General features: G+C 40.4%; 1 protein-coding gene across 1 annotated transcript in view; it reads left to right on the top strand.

The window, feature by feature from the left end:
• The first annotated feature begins 683 nt into the window (after positions 1 to 683).
• FAR1 (fatty acyl-CoA reductase 1) overlaps positions 684 to 14,641 on the top strand; it is a 69,430-nt gene continuing 55,472 nt past the window's right edge. The window contains 1 exon segment of the mRNA XM_017881559.1: positions 684 to 1,199. The gene's annotated coding sequence lies outside the window, so the exon portion shown is untranslated.

Raw genomic sequence — 14,641 nt, 5'->3', positions numbered from 1 at the left:
ATTCACCTTGCCAAGAGTGTTCACTCATTTTTGCTTCTCACAAATCCTTTTTTTTCTTCCTATGGCTTGCCTGTTTTGAATGACAGCTAAATCCTAATGCCGACTGTTTATACAATGGAGTCCCACGGAGCCCAAAGGTTGTGGTAATATTATTACAGAATTCTTATGATCCTTTTATTATTTTTTAAAATGAACTGTATGAGTCCGGTAATACTATTAAGTGTCCGGCTCGATGAATTTTTCCATGTGTACACAGCCCGGAACGACCACCAGGATCAACACGCAATGTTTCCAGCTTTCTATAGGTTCCCTCGTGCCCCCACCCCTCAGAAGTAAACATTATTCTAACTCCTGTCACTACCGGTAAGTTTTGTAGGGAATTATTTTGGAGGAAGTGGAAGATGGAATGAATGGGCCCACAGTCCCTTGGGGCTGGGCGAGACCCGTGGAGGCTCCAGGGGTCCACAGAGCTCTCCGCTCTCACCGATCCGGGCCACAACCGCCAAGCTGGTAGTTCTTCGAACAGATCCCTCACGCCCAGCATTGGCCGCAGGGCCCCCAGGCCCCACCATAATAGCGCTAAACACGCCACAATGGCAGCCCCGCTGTCTCCCGCGCGGGCCTCGCCGCGTGCTCCCAACCTTGGGGGGTTGGCGCCCCTCCCGCGCGACGGACAGCCGGGCGTGGCCCTGGGCGCGACCCGACTGGACGCCAGCAGCCGGCGGGGGCGCTCCAGGACTCGGGATGTGGGGCGCGGGCCCATTGGCTGAGCATTTCCCCGCGAGCCGGCCGGCCGTAGGGCCCACCTCCCGGCCCTCTCTCCGCGCCCCCATTGGCCGTTCGCGTTCCGCTGGCGTCCGCTCCTGCCCCGCTCCCGCCCGGAGGGAAACCGGGTTGGGGGGTGGGAAGCTAAAGCAGGGAGGAGGATGAGTGGTCCTCCTGGTAAGGGTGTGCGCGAGAGCCAATCAGAAACGGATGTGGAAAAGAGGCGCCGCGCCAGCCAGTCACATCGCGAGGTGCGGTCGGGGGCCGGCTGACGCGAGTGCTGGCCTCAGCCAATGGACGTGCCACTGCCCGTCCGCTCTTCAGCAGCCGGTCGGGGGCGGTGGAAAAGCGAGTGAAGAGAGCGCGACGGCGGCGGCGGCGCAGCTATTGCTGGACAGCCAGTGGGAGAGCGAGGTCTGAGCCTCTGCGTCTAGGTGAGAGGCGGGTGCGCCAACGGGAGCGGCCGGGCTGCGGGCTCCTCCTCGCCTGGCTCTGGCAGCGGCTGCGGGAGCCGGGGCTGCAGGCCGGGCCGAGGCGGGGGCGACGACCAGCCGTCCCGCCCCCGCCCCCGCCCGGGTACGCCCAGAAGTGAGGGCGCCCGCCTCTGCGCGGGTGGTCTCTGCGCCGTTTGGCCCCGCCACCGCCCTTCAGGGGGCCGGGACCGCGAGGGGGACGTACGGTGGGGCCTGGTTTGTAGCCGCGGAGCCCGGGGGGCCGCCTGGGGTGGGAGGCCGCGTAGAGGTGGCGAAGGTGGGGCGGGGTAGTTAACCGAGGAGCGGGCTCGCGTGCTCGCTGGAGGGTGGCGGCAAAGGGAGGCCTATGATTGCAGGATTTCGGGTCTGGGGAGGAGGAAAGTGGTGGGAAATAAGGTGATGCTCAGGAAAGGTTGCCCAGGGAGAAGGCGCGGGGCCGGGGAGTCTAGTTGGCCTCTTAGAAGTAAGCATTGATAGGGCTTGGGGGGAGATCAGCTGGAAGTGAAGGGAGGACGGACTTGGGGTTTGAAGGTGAAGGTTTCTGGAGAACTGGGGACACGTGGATCTGGAGTAAGAGGCACCTACTGAAACCGGAAGGTGGCCGAGAGAAGGTTTTATGTGAGGTGTGGACGGGAGGCTGTTGGACTAGAAGGCATTAGTTGGTCTGTTAGGACAAAGTATACTAGCAGCAAACGCGGTAGATTTATGTGTGGTAGGTGAAGGTTGTGAATCTTCTATGAGTAGTTGAGCAAGAACAGTTGTCTGATTCTGCAGTGTGGGATAGTAGAGGTCTCAGGTAGTGTCTTGGTCAGGTTTGAAGGTTAATTTACTGCTAGTCGAGGGCCAAACACTGAAAAGTTTTTAATTCTCACTACTGGGGCTGATCCTCCTCCTGCACTCCACCCCTCCTGCCATCCCTGTGACAGTCCATCTCATTGTTTTGCTTCAGCAGCACAAAAACTCACTCCCTCCGAAGTAATGGCATACATATTGTTTGCTTTTGACTGGATGGCACTCAGGAATCCCTTAATTCTTTATATTTAAAAAAAAGTGCTGGTTTAAAGACAACATCAGAAGATACTCTCAGAAAAACTGCCCTCCAGGGGAGTTTCTCAACTGTCATGTTGGGCATGTGTAATATAACATAAAAATGATGCAAGATCTCTCACAGTAACACAAGTGAGAATTAACGTATAAGTACAATCCTGATGTCTTTTTTTCAAATTAATTAAAAAAGTAAACAGAGACAGGGTTTGCTGTCGCCCAGGCTGGAGTGCATTAGCGAGATCATAGCTCTTTCCAGCCTCAAACTTCTGGGCCCAAGAGATCTTCCCAGCGTGGCCTCTCAAAGTCTTGGGATTACGGGGGTGAGCCACCCTGCTCAGGCCCTGTTGTTCCATACATTTTCCATAAAATTATAAATTTTTTTTTTAATTTTATAATTTTTTGTGTGTGTGTGTGAGACAGAGTCTCGCTTTGTCGCCCAGGCTGGAGTGCAGTGACGCGATCTTGGCTCACTGCAACGTCGTCCTCCCGGGTTCAAGTTATCAGCTCCTGCCTCAGCCTCTCGAGTAGTTGGGACTGCAGGCACATGCCACCGCACCGGCTAATTTTTGTATTTTTGGTAGAGACGGGGTTTCACCATATTGGCCAGGCTGGTCTCGAACTCCTGACTTCAAGTGATCTATCCGCCTTGGCCTCCCAAAGTGCTGGGATTACAGGCATGAGCCACTGCGTCGGCCAAAATTATTCCATAAATCTATCCATAAAAATTCCATATAAATTTTCTGGAGTTTGATTGTGTATTAGGCTTGTTGGGAAATTTATCACCCTTGTGAAGAATTTTGTAGTTAAGTAAATTCAGTTTTTGTTTTTTTGTTTTTTTCACTCAGGAAAGACATAGTATGTATGCATCACTGCTATTCTGTATGAAGCTTTTGGAATTTTTTTTATGGGGTGTGGATAGAGGCTGGAGGCAGAGACTGAGGTCAGAGAAGAGGTAGTAGAAAAGAAGGTCGCCCACTACCATATTTCCAGTGTATTTAAATGCGAGATAGAGTTTCTGTTTGAGGATGGGACAAAAGGTTTGTGAAGAGTTATAGAGTCAAGGACAGAAGCCAAAGAGAGCATTTGCTGTGTAACATGTTTCCTTGTTAACCAGATCAGCAAAGCATTTTAACTAATGGACCATTATTTATGATCTAGAAACAATTTTGTGAAAGTGATTTCTTAGTGATGCTATTTCCTGTGATCACATTTGCCCTTAGTATAACAATACCTAAGTGCTGAGGCGACTTGGAGTAGAATAGTAATCTGAGTGGTGTGGAGTGAATCAGGGAAGGTTTCCTGAAAGAGGTGAGTTTTGAGCCATCACTAGAAGTTGTGGACTAGTAGTTGGGATGTGGGTTATTAGAAGACATGAGGATGACATTCGGGTAGTTTGTACTTGGTATAAGCAACTATGGACAAGAGTGACAAATTAAAAATGGTAATTGAAGATTTGAATGAAGATTTAGGGGTTTGGAAATCAAGTAAGTCTATGTTGCAGCTTACCTGATAAAAAATTTTTTTATGTTGGTTGGGAGAGAAAATTAACAGTTAATGGATTGGAGATAGGTAATATAGGAAAGAGCATAAAAATATTATTTGATAGTTATAGGAGAATGAAGTGAAAGTAAGGTTATTGAGAGATAGGTTTAACGGTCAAACATATATCATAATCGAAAACATTTTTGAGTGCTGTGCTAGAGTGTATTGATAATAGCAAAATTTATTGGGTGCTACTTTGTGGCCGACACTGTTTTGAACCTTCCAAATATTATATCATCTTCTGATTATCTGTATTTTATAGATGAGGGAGATAAGACTCAGAGAGATATAACTTGACCAAGGTCACACAGCCAGGAAGGGACAGGTCACGATTGGCAGAATCAGTCAGTAAACGTTAATTGAGCATCTGCTTGATGCCAGGCACTGTACTAAGTGCTGGGTATTCAACGTTGAAAGAAAATTCAAGTCAGACCTTATCTATTTTCTAGAGATTGTCAGTTTATGTAAGAAGAGCCAGTGAAGAAATAAAAAGATTAGTTGGAGAGATTTCTATAGATACTGAGGAATACACTATTTAGAGAAACCTCGGATAGAGTTTTAAAGAAGAGGTGGTTAGAAACAAAATACATAGCTGAGAGATTCAGAACAATTGAGAAGAAACCATTGAGTTAAGTAGGAAAAAAAGTAATATGAATTTAGTCACAAGAAAGCTGGAATAAAGATACTAATGTTTTGGCTGGTAGTTAATTGTGTTTAGTGGCAGGTACTCTATACAAACTTAAATGTTTTCACAGTTATGGTCAGATTCATAGGAAAGATGATGGTATGGCCCTTTGTAATGTTTTAATCTTTGACTGGAAAGATCATGGATGCTTTAAAATGCTTGTACTTTTTAGTATTTTTTCAAATTTTAAAAAATGAGTGAGGCTGAGGCAGGTAGACCGCTTGAGCTCAAGAGGTCAGGAGCAGCCTGGGCAACATGGCAAAACCCCTTCTCCACCAAAAAAAAAAAAAAATAGTTGGGCAAGGTGGTGTGCGCACCTGTAATCCTAGCTACTTGGGGGGCTGAAGTGGGAGCCTGGGAGGTTGAGGCTGCAGTGAGCCTTGATCATGCCACTGTACTCCAGCCTAAGTGACAAAGTGAGACCCTGTCTAAAAAAGAAAAAAAAGAGTGAGCATTATTTTTATAATTAGTGGGGACAAGCATTCAACTGAAATGAGCGAATACTCAGGAAAATGTGGGTTGGCTAGTCTGAACTTGGGGTAGGAGAGAAGATAGTCTTATTTCAGTCCCTACTCCGTAAGTGCCACCTTGGTAGGTGTGTTCCCATCTTGGAAATGACTGGATTGTCACTGATGGAAACAAACTGTATGTACTGAAAGATGGTATTTGCTTAATCTGAAGGATCCAGTTACTAACTAACACACCCGAATGGTGGAGATACAGTCTTGGCTTTCCTGAACATTTGTTTTCTTAAGAGTTTAATACATGAATTTAAAGTTTAAAAAAACCCAACAAACCACTGATAGAATTGTGTCATTTTAACTGTTTCTTTTGGCTTTATATCCTTCTTCTTCCTACACATTGGTTCTATAGTTCCTCTCATCAGTGGGTTTGTAACAGGCTTAGAGTTTCAGTTCAGTAAGACAAAATGAAAGTGCTGGATTTAGGTAGAGCTGATCAACTTAAACACTTATAACTTCACCATTTTTTTTGGTTCCCAATTTGAAGAGTGGAGACAGACTTCAAGAAAATAAACTTTTCTTATACAAAGAATAATGCCCAAACTAGTAGGATTTGCCCTAGGATCAGTACAGACTTATGATAGTCTCCTAAACAGAGAGGAAAGAGTTGCGTAAATTAATCTAGCTTTTAGTTTAATTTCACTTAGCCCATAGGGATTCTGAGAAGAAACGATATTAATGTGATTCCTATTTCATCTAGGCACTATACCATAATCTTTCAATAAATTATCACATTTGATTCTCATATAATTCTCTAAAATGTGAATACCATATTACAGATGAGGAGAATGAGACTCAGAGAAGTTAGTAACTTTCCAAAGCTGGAGAGTTAAAGTGACAGAGCTAGGATTCAAACCTTTCTTTGTCTAACTCCAAAACTCATGCTTGTGAAACTAATAGCAAGGAGGACTGATTTATACCTTCAATTGAAAAAAAATGCCACAAGCCTTAGGTGTTTAGTAACTATTTGTTACATTAGAAGGTGAGACTCTTGCTCTGAGTGTTTGTGCTCTGTGACACTGCCTGTAAATAAATGACAGTGATTTTTTGGTGTCTCATAGGATATCTTATATTTTCTTGCTTTAGAGATGGATGTTTTCCATCTCTAAATTCGTATTTTAGAATTTTTTGAAGCTGTCTTGTCTGTATTTACTTCAAAATATTTGTGAAATGGATACTGTCTTAAATGTATCTCAAAATTGATGAACCCTGGCATATACATATAGTTTTCACACATAAGTATCTTACCAATTTGTTGTGCACTTTTTCTTCCTAGGCTTCCCCATCTTATCCTATTATTTTAAAAAAATATGATTTAATAAATAATTGAAATATATACTACCAATAAAATAACTAATTCTCTTTTGTTAGTTAACATTACAGTGTAGAGAAAAGCGTTATGATGTAGAAAATTCAAATTGGGCCGGGCGCAGTAGCTCACGCCTGTAATCCCAGCACTTTGGGAGGTCGAGGTGGGCAGATCATAAGGTCAGGAGTTCGAGACCAGCCTGGCCAATATGGTGAAAACCCCATCTCTAGTAAAAATACAAAAATGAGCCAGGTGTGGTGGCACCCACCTGTAGTCCCAGCTACTCGGGAGGCTAAGGCAGAATTGCTTGAACCTGGGAGGCAGAGGTTGCAGTGAGCCAAGATCGCGCCACTGCACTCCAGCCTGGATGACAGAACACGACTCTGTCTCAAAAAAAAAAAAAAGAAAGAAAGAAAAAGGAAGAAAGAAAGAAAATTCAAATTGAACTGTGAATCAGCAGATCTGAGCTTTAATTTTTGTTTTGTTAGCTACTTGAAGTGTAACTTTAGGCAAGTCACTTCCCCTCTATGGGCTTTAGTTTCTTCATCTGTAAAATGGAGGGGAGAAGAAATTTTAAGCCCGTCTGCCTTGAATGGGTTCTGTGCCTTCTTTCTAATTAAAAACATAGATGCCCTAGATGTCTTTCTTAAAAACCATATTACTGCATTTTACAGTATTTTCTTTTCTCTTCATCTTCCTTCTTTCCCTTCTTAATTTATTAGAGAGGATAAATTATTTTTGGTATCCTACATTTACCAGGACAGCACATCTTAGGAAGTAGGGACCCAGAAAATAATGAATGAATATATGTTTTATTTGAGCTAATGAAAAATTATTTAAATAAAGTACCATCAAAAAGATGTTGAAGTTTCATTGAAAAGTAGTTCTACCTAAAGAATGAAATGTGTTTTAGTAAAGTTCAATTTGTCTGCTCTGTATTGGATAGATGTACAAAGAAAACCCTTGAACTTATGTTTGAGAAGTCCTCTAGTAAGAGAGGCAAACTTCTGTAAACTTTGTATTATGGAAAATTGACAGCGATAATACACACATCACCAATTTTAAGAGTTACCAACTTGTGGTCAATCTTGCTTCATCCATACCTCCACCCACTTCCCTCTTTATTTTGAAGCAAATCCCTAGACTTTTTTTTTTTAAACCAGTTATTACCATGCAGTATGATAAGTATAATAATAGACATATTAATCCAAGTGAGATGCAAATTTGTTCATATAAATGTATTTTGAGACGAGCATTATACTGTTCTGGGCACGAGAAATTAGATATAGTAAGCTGCTGTAGAGCAGGGATAATATAATTGAAGAGACTATGTACATATGTGAAACAGAATGTAGCAACACTGAATAATGTGCCAAAATTGGTAGTAGAGACTCTTAAGTGGGAACTGACATTATTTTAGAATGAAAGTAGAACTTAAACAAATGGCAATAGAGAGAAAGAACATTTAGGGGTAAGGTGAGGGTAATCACATGGATAAAGCATGCAGTTAGAAAATCTAACTTTGGCTTCATAGAATAAGTTATATCTAAATCTGTATCTCTCTCTCTTTGTCTTGTAGACCACTACAACATGTAATTGGCATAGTGTAGATGTTACATCAGAACTTGAACTAAGCCAATTGCTGTAGTAGAAATTAGGACACACTGCTTTGTGAATATATCCCTGTTTGTGGTTAATTTTTTGACACATTCTGTTAAAAAGCCTTCTAAATATCTTAATACCACATGTATTAATGGATCCATTATTGTTAGAATGTTTGTGGGTTTGTGCCATCAGCTTTGGTGTGCAGTTGTTTGTATGTGTGTGTTTAATTTAAATGTTAACTATTTGACAATTTTGAGATTATTTTGAAATATCTAGTTTAGATTATTCTTGTCTTACATGAAATTTTTTCCAGAAAAGTTGGCATGACAATTCATGAGAAATCCTTGAATTTAGGGAATTATTATCATTATAGCTTATTATTTTGAAGTATTCTGAGAATAAAATCTTAAAGTATATTCCCTGATGCAGAAATTGCTTGTCAAAGGTCATGAACTTCTCTGAGCATCTCCTCAAAGTGTTGTGCTGTCTCATCAGAAAAATGTACATTCAGATATCCTTGGAGTCTGTGGATTCTGGATTAATAATTTATTCTTTAATATGTAGGCAGAAAGCATACTGCTAAAATTCAACTCAATTATCTTTCTGTGTGTTCTGCTTGCCTTTTACAAACAAGTATTTTTAATTATTAGTGATAAAATGATAAAGCTTATTATTGCAAATGCCTAATTAAAATTAGACTAATTCTTAATTGAATTCTTGGGGAAAACAAGCTGTAGCCAGTTTAATAAATAGGAATTATTTCACTGAAGATTTTGGAATAAGCGTGTGGTACTTTATTTAATGGCTCCTGTCCATCCTGTATTAGCAGGAAGTAGAAAATATGACATATGAATGAATAAATGCATAAATACCTTTTTTCCCCCCAGAAGTAAAAACTTTGACTTACTATGTCCTTAGGCAGTTAAGATCTGTGGAGGAAAGGATCTGCTAAAGTATTTTGAGGTTCACATCTGTGTTGGAACAACCGGAAGTAATGCAGGAGCTTAGAAATTGTACTTTATTTAATGGCTCCTGTCCATCCTGTATTAACAGGAAGTAGAATATATGACGTACGAATGAATAAATGCATAAATACCTTTTTTTTTTCCTAGAAGTAAAAACTTTGACTTACTGTGTCCTTAGGCAGTTAAGATCTGTGGAGGGAAGGATCTGCTAAAGTATTTTGAGGTTCACATCAGTGTTGAAACAACTGGAAGTAATGCAGGAGCTTAGAAACTGTTTTTGGCTGACAAAAGATTGATTCTCACTGGAGCCCTGAGATACAAGTGCTCATCGTTCACTTAGTTTGAGGAGTGGCCCTAAATGAGTTTCTTAAAAATATGTGGCTTTAAAAACTTGTGGATTATAATTAAAATGTAATTATGATAATGATTATTAGCATAAGCAGAATTCTCAGGAGATAGGAACAGGTGAATTAGCTGGTAATGGGACATTTGACCCCACAGAGGTGTGCACAGACTGTTCCAAGTTCAGTGAATATTAGGTGAATTGCTTTAAAGTGATACCCTTGTGACCTGTTGGAGTTAATAATTTTTCAAGTACCTAATCTACTAGTAGGAAACAACTTATTCCAATACATAGTAGTAGAAATACAGACTGTGTGAGCCAGAAGAGATTTTAACAATCTCCTTATTCCAATACATAGTAGTAGAAATACGAAGAGATTTTAACAATCAGTGATCTGGCCTCTCCTTCAGTGAATTTAAAGAGTGACCAGAGAGGTTGATTTGCCTAAGGTCTGTTGGTTATGGCAGTCCCAACAGCGTTGTTTCTCATTACCTGATTTTTGGTAAGTCTATTGTGCTTACTTATTTTGGCTGTCTTTTCTTTCTGGATCTCAGTATTCGGAGAAGGAAGTATATTAACACTAGGATTTTTAGCATGGTAACTAAGTTATTGATAAATTGGCTAAGAATTTCCTGAACTGTTATACCATAATGTTTTTACTTTCCCATCATATATTCCTTCCATCTTTAACATAATAATCCATAGTTACAAAATTTATTGGGGTACGTTTTAGGAGCTTAATTCCATTCCATAGTTGGAAACAAATATTAAGAATCCACAATTCTTAAAACATTTTCGTCATGCTTTTTTATACCTTTCTGGGGTGATCTTTGCCCAACAGCATTTAGTTGCAAGCTGTGTCTATGAACTTGGCACAGTTTTAAAATAAACTAGGAAAAGATTTTGAGAAGAGAGTTTGTTATGGGATTTAGTCATTTAAATACATTCCTAAAAGCTGTTTTTTCCCCCACTCAAAACTAGACACTGGAAGGGTCATTGACATCCAGATTCAAAGAAGTTACTACTTACATGACTGATCCAGATTCTGAGTTCTTTTGCCACATTTGGTTCATGTGAAAAGGTTGGCTGGGGCTAAGACTTGCCCCATACATTAGGCGCCATCATAGTGAGGACCCTTAGAACAGTGCCTGTCAAGCTTTTTTAATCCTAGCCTTTTAGCTGAGTCATTCTTTAGCTCAATAATTTCTACTTTCTAATGGAATAATAACAATTGTCAAGGTATAAGCATTTTTTGGGAAGAGCGATATGGATGGTTCCTAATTGAGTCACAAAAAATACACTTGTCATAAAGTCTAGACTAATTAGAAAACTGCAGGCCTCAAATCCTGGTGATGTAATGTATCAGTATATTCCTTACAGTTATAATAAAATAACTAAAAACTAAATTGATAATGATGAGCCAAACCTAATGGTAATTTTTAATTAAAAGGTAAGAATAATGACAATTGAAAATGAAGACCAAGTAAAGACAACACAGTTTCACTGATGGCAAGTGCCCCTCTTGAAAGTTACAGACTTCTACATTTTGAGTGTGCATACGTGGTAGGAGTTTCCAGCATTGCCAATTGCAGCAACTGGACATACTAGTGGAATACAAATTGAAGTTTTTGGTACATTCTAGTGAAGTCTTCATTTTTGCAACTCTTAATAACTAGCTTAGTAGTTTATTCATAGGTAGTTTTATGGATTAAAGGAAGGTCATGTTTTCTGTTTTCTTTTCTTTTTTTTTTTTTTTGAGACTGAGTCTTGCTCTGTCGCCCAGGCTGGAGTGCAGTGGCGCAATCTCGGCTCACTGCGAGCTCCGCCTCCCGGGTTCATGCCATTCTCCTGCCTCAGCCTCCGTAATAGCTGGGACTACAGGTACCCACCACCATGCCCGGCTAATTTTTTGTATTTTTAGTAGAGACGGGGTTTTACTGTGTTAGCCAGGGTGGTCTCGATCTCCTGACCTTGTGATCCACCCGCCTTGGCCTCCCAAAGTACTGGGGTTACAAGCATGAGTCACTGCACCCGACCAGGAAGGTCATGCTTTCTAAATCATTTGTAGTCCATCAGGAGGCTTGGCCCTTTCTTGGAAAATCATTACTTTTGAAGGCTGGTTTAGTAATCCTTGAGCTTCTCATGAGCATTGTTTTCCTAGCCGTGTTGGGAAATTTATGAAGGGCAGGGCTTAGATAGAATTTAGTGGGTTTTTTTGTTTTTTTTTTTTAACCTCAGGACATTTGTAGTCTTTGATATGCTAATATACATCTTTAATCTCGTTGGGATAAAGCATACACTTCCCAGCCCCATTTACCTTTACAAATGCTGCCTTAAAGAACTGAGTCCTGTTTTTAGGTTCAGCCTTGAAAACAGATTCAGAAGGCAGCAATAAGAAAGTGACACAAGAAACAGAGAGAGAAAATACAGCATATATATGAAGCGTACATAATTTACCTTTGTTAATTTCGGGTGAAGCTGTGTGTAGTGTATATGTAGTGTTCAGGGTAAACATGGTACATTTTCCTATAACATCAGTTTTACTCAGTAATTTGAAATATTTTATATAAATCTTTAGGTATATTGTGAAGTCAAATTTTATAAATTTTTAAGCAAAAAATATTGCAATTCTGTTATAAAAGTTTGAAAAGCTCTGTCTTTGGTAGTACACTTAGAATATTAGTATATCTTTGTATATTGGAATACTATGTTTCACTTCTCTGAGTCTGAAAGTATTAGGATTACAATTTCATGTCTTAATATGAAAACATTTTATTAAGGTAAAAGTGATCAAGCACAATAATTTACCTAAAAAAAGAGTCATATATGACTTATGGGAATTACTTTATTAAAAAAACTGTTTTCTTCCCCTAGAAGGAAATTGAATACATGTTTTTGCAAGCAACAGACTGTTTTTTTTCCCCTCCAATTTCACTAGCTTTACTAATTGTTAGAACTATTTACTTCTTTGTTATTTTGGGTGCTTCCTCCTGTTTGTTATTCAGTGTTATCAAGCTGTGTGTTAACAAGAACACAGTCCACCTTCTGTAGGCTTTGTAGTAGAGAAGTTACCCTACTGGTTCTAGCCTTAAGGACAGAAACAGAAACAAAGGAAAATGTGTATTATTGAAAAATTTGTTTTCTAATCAGCAGATAATTTTAATGCTACAAAACTGACATTTCGTCTCTGATAGAGTAGAATTTGACTTTTTTAAGGTGTCTTTATGTTTGATTTTTACATCACTCAGAGGAATTCTGAATCTTATTTTTCTCAGTGTGTAACATTTCCCAGGATAGTAAGATCCTAGAAGCATTTTAACTCTTGTCAAAGTGCCATGCTTATGGAACAGCATCACTATATGAAACAGTTGTATAGTGGCCTAAGAACTAATGAACATCTTTAGATTCCTTAGTACCAAGAAGTGCCTTGGGGGGAAGTATTGGGGAAAATAGGATATAGACAGTTAAATATTGGTAAATCAGTGCTTGTGTAGGCAAACAGAGTGGCCATTATATCTGCTTCAATGGGTACTTACCACAGGGTTGGACACTAGCATCTTTTATTGAAAAAAGAAATGTTAACCAGGATGCTACAGCTGATCATTATTCGTGGAAAATGCTCAATAAGCCTTAATTTTGAAAAGGAAAAGGAACCCACTGTTATTATGAGCTTGACTACACTAGTTTGTACAGTTTGGGTTTGCATTTTGGCTCTTTTTTTGTTGCTTATAGATTTCTTTCAGGTGAGGTTTTCTTTTTTGAGATAGGTTCTCGCCCTGTTGCACAGACTGAACTCAAACCCTTCACCTCATGCGATTCTTCTGCCTCAGCCTCCCAAGTAGCTGGGCACAGAGTTGTGTGCCATTGTGTCTGGCTCAGAGGATGTTTTCTTTGATGTTGAGTCTGTCTTAGTCCATTTGTATTGATATAAAGGAATACCTGAGGCTGGGTAATTTATAAAGAAAAGAGGTTTATTTGGCTCACAGTTCTCCAGGCTGTACAAGAAGCATGGCATCAGAATCTGTTTCTGGTGAGGGCCTCAGGAGTCTTCCATTCCTGGTGTAAGGTGAAGGAGAGCAGGCATCACACACAGTGAGAGAGGAAGCAACAGAGAGAGGAGGAGCTGCCAGGCTCTTTTCAGCAGCCAGTTGTGGCTGAGAACTGAGCCAGTTCTCATTTAAGAGTGAGAATGCTTAGTGGCACCAAGCCATTCATGAGGAATCTGCCCCCATGACCCAAACACCTCACACCAGGCCCCACCTCCAACATTGGGAATCAGATTTCAACATGAGACTTGGTGGGACCAAACAAACCATATCTAAACCATAGCAGTCTTAATCAAAACATTAAGTGATGATTACAGTTACCAAAATATAGTAGAAAAAACACTGGATCATTGGTTTTCAATATGTTTCAGATGGGAATCTATCAGAAAATCTTAATGGATATACTTAGCTCGAGGCTTCTTCATAGTCTAACTTCTGTAAAACAAGTTGTCTTGCTTTTGACTAGAGTTGTGTCAACTCCAGATGGTAATGTTGCAGAACTTTGCTCCTTAGTTCAGCTAAAACCGGGTTCAGGAGTTCATAGTTAATTGAATGTGGGAAAGTTAATTGAACATGGGAATGTGAAATTATTGTTCAGTAGATGAGGTTATTGGGTAGCAGAATATTTCAAAGTGTGAGGTCCATGAGTCCATATTTTTAAAATGAGTTTTGAGTGGCTAAAAAAATATGCAGTAAGAAACAATTCTTTGTTGTACCATAGACCTGTGAAATAGGTCCAACATGGGTTGGTGGTTGACAGTCTCAAGAGTAACAGGCAGTTACTTTACTTGATGCTCTTTGTGACAGACTGTATTTTCTTTTTTTTTTTTGCAACGTTAGATTCTCATAGGAGTGCGAACCTTATTGTGAACTGTGCATGCGAGGGATCTAGGTTGTGTGCTCCTTATGAGAATTTTTTTTTTTTTTAATTATACTTTAAGTTCTAGGGTACATGTGGATAACGTGCAGGTTTGTTACATATGTATACTTGTGCCATGTTGGTGTGCTGCACCCATCAACTCGTCAGCACCCATCAACTCGTCATTTACATCAGGTATAACTCCCAATGCAATCCCTCCCCCCTCCCCCCTCCCCGTGATAGGCCCCGGTGTGTGATGTTCGCCTTCCCGAGTCCAAGTGATCTCATTGCTCAGTTCCCACCTATGAGTGAGAACATGCGGTGTTTGGTTTTCTGTTCTTGCCATAGTTTGCTGAGAATGATGGTTTCCAGCTACATCCATGTCCCTACAAAGGACACAAACTCATCCTTTTTTATGGCTGCATAGTATTCCATGGTGTATATGTGCCACATTTTCTTAATCCAGACAGACTATTTTCTA

The sequence above is a fragment of the Rhinopithecus bieti genome, unplaced genomic scaffold (genome assembly GCF_001698545.2).
Source record: "Rhinopithecus bieti isolate Rb0 unplaced genomic scaffold, ASM169854v2 scaffold_11944, whole genome shotgun sequence".
Lineage (NCBI taxonomy): Eukaryota > Metazoa > Chordata > Mammalia > Primates > Cercopithecidae > Rhinopithecus > Rhinopithecus bieti.
This window is presented reverse-complemented; position numbering and strand designations above follow the sequence as displayed.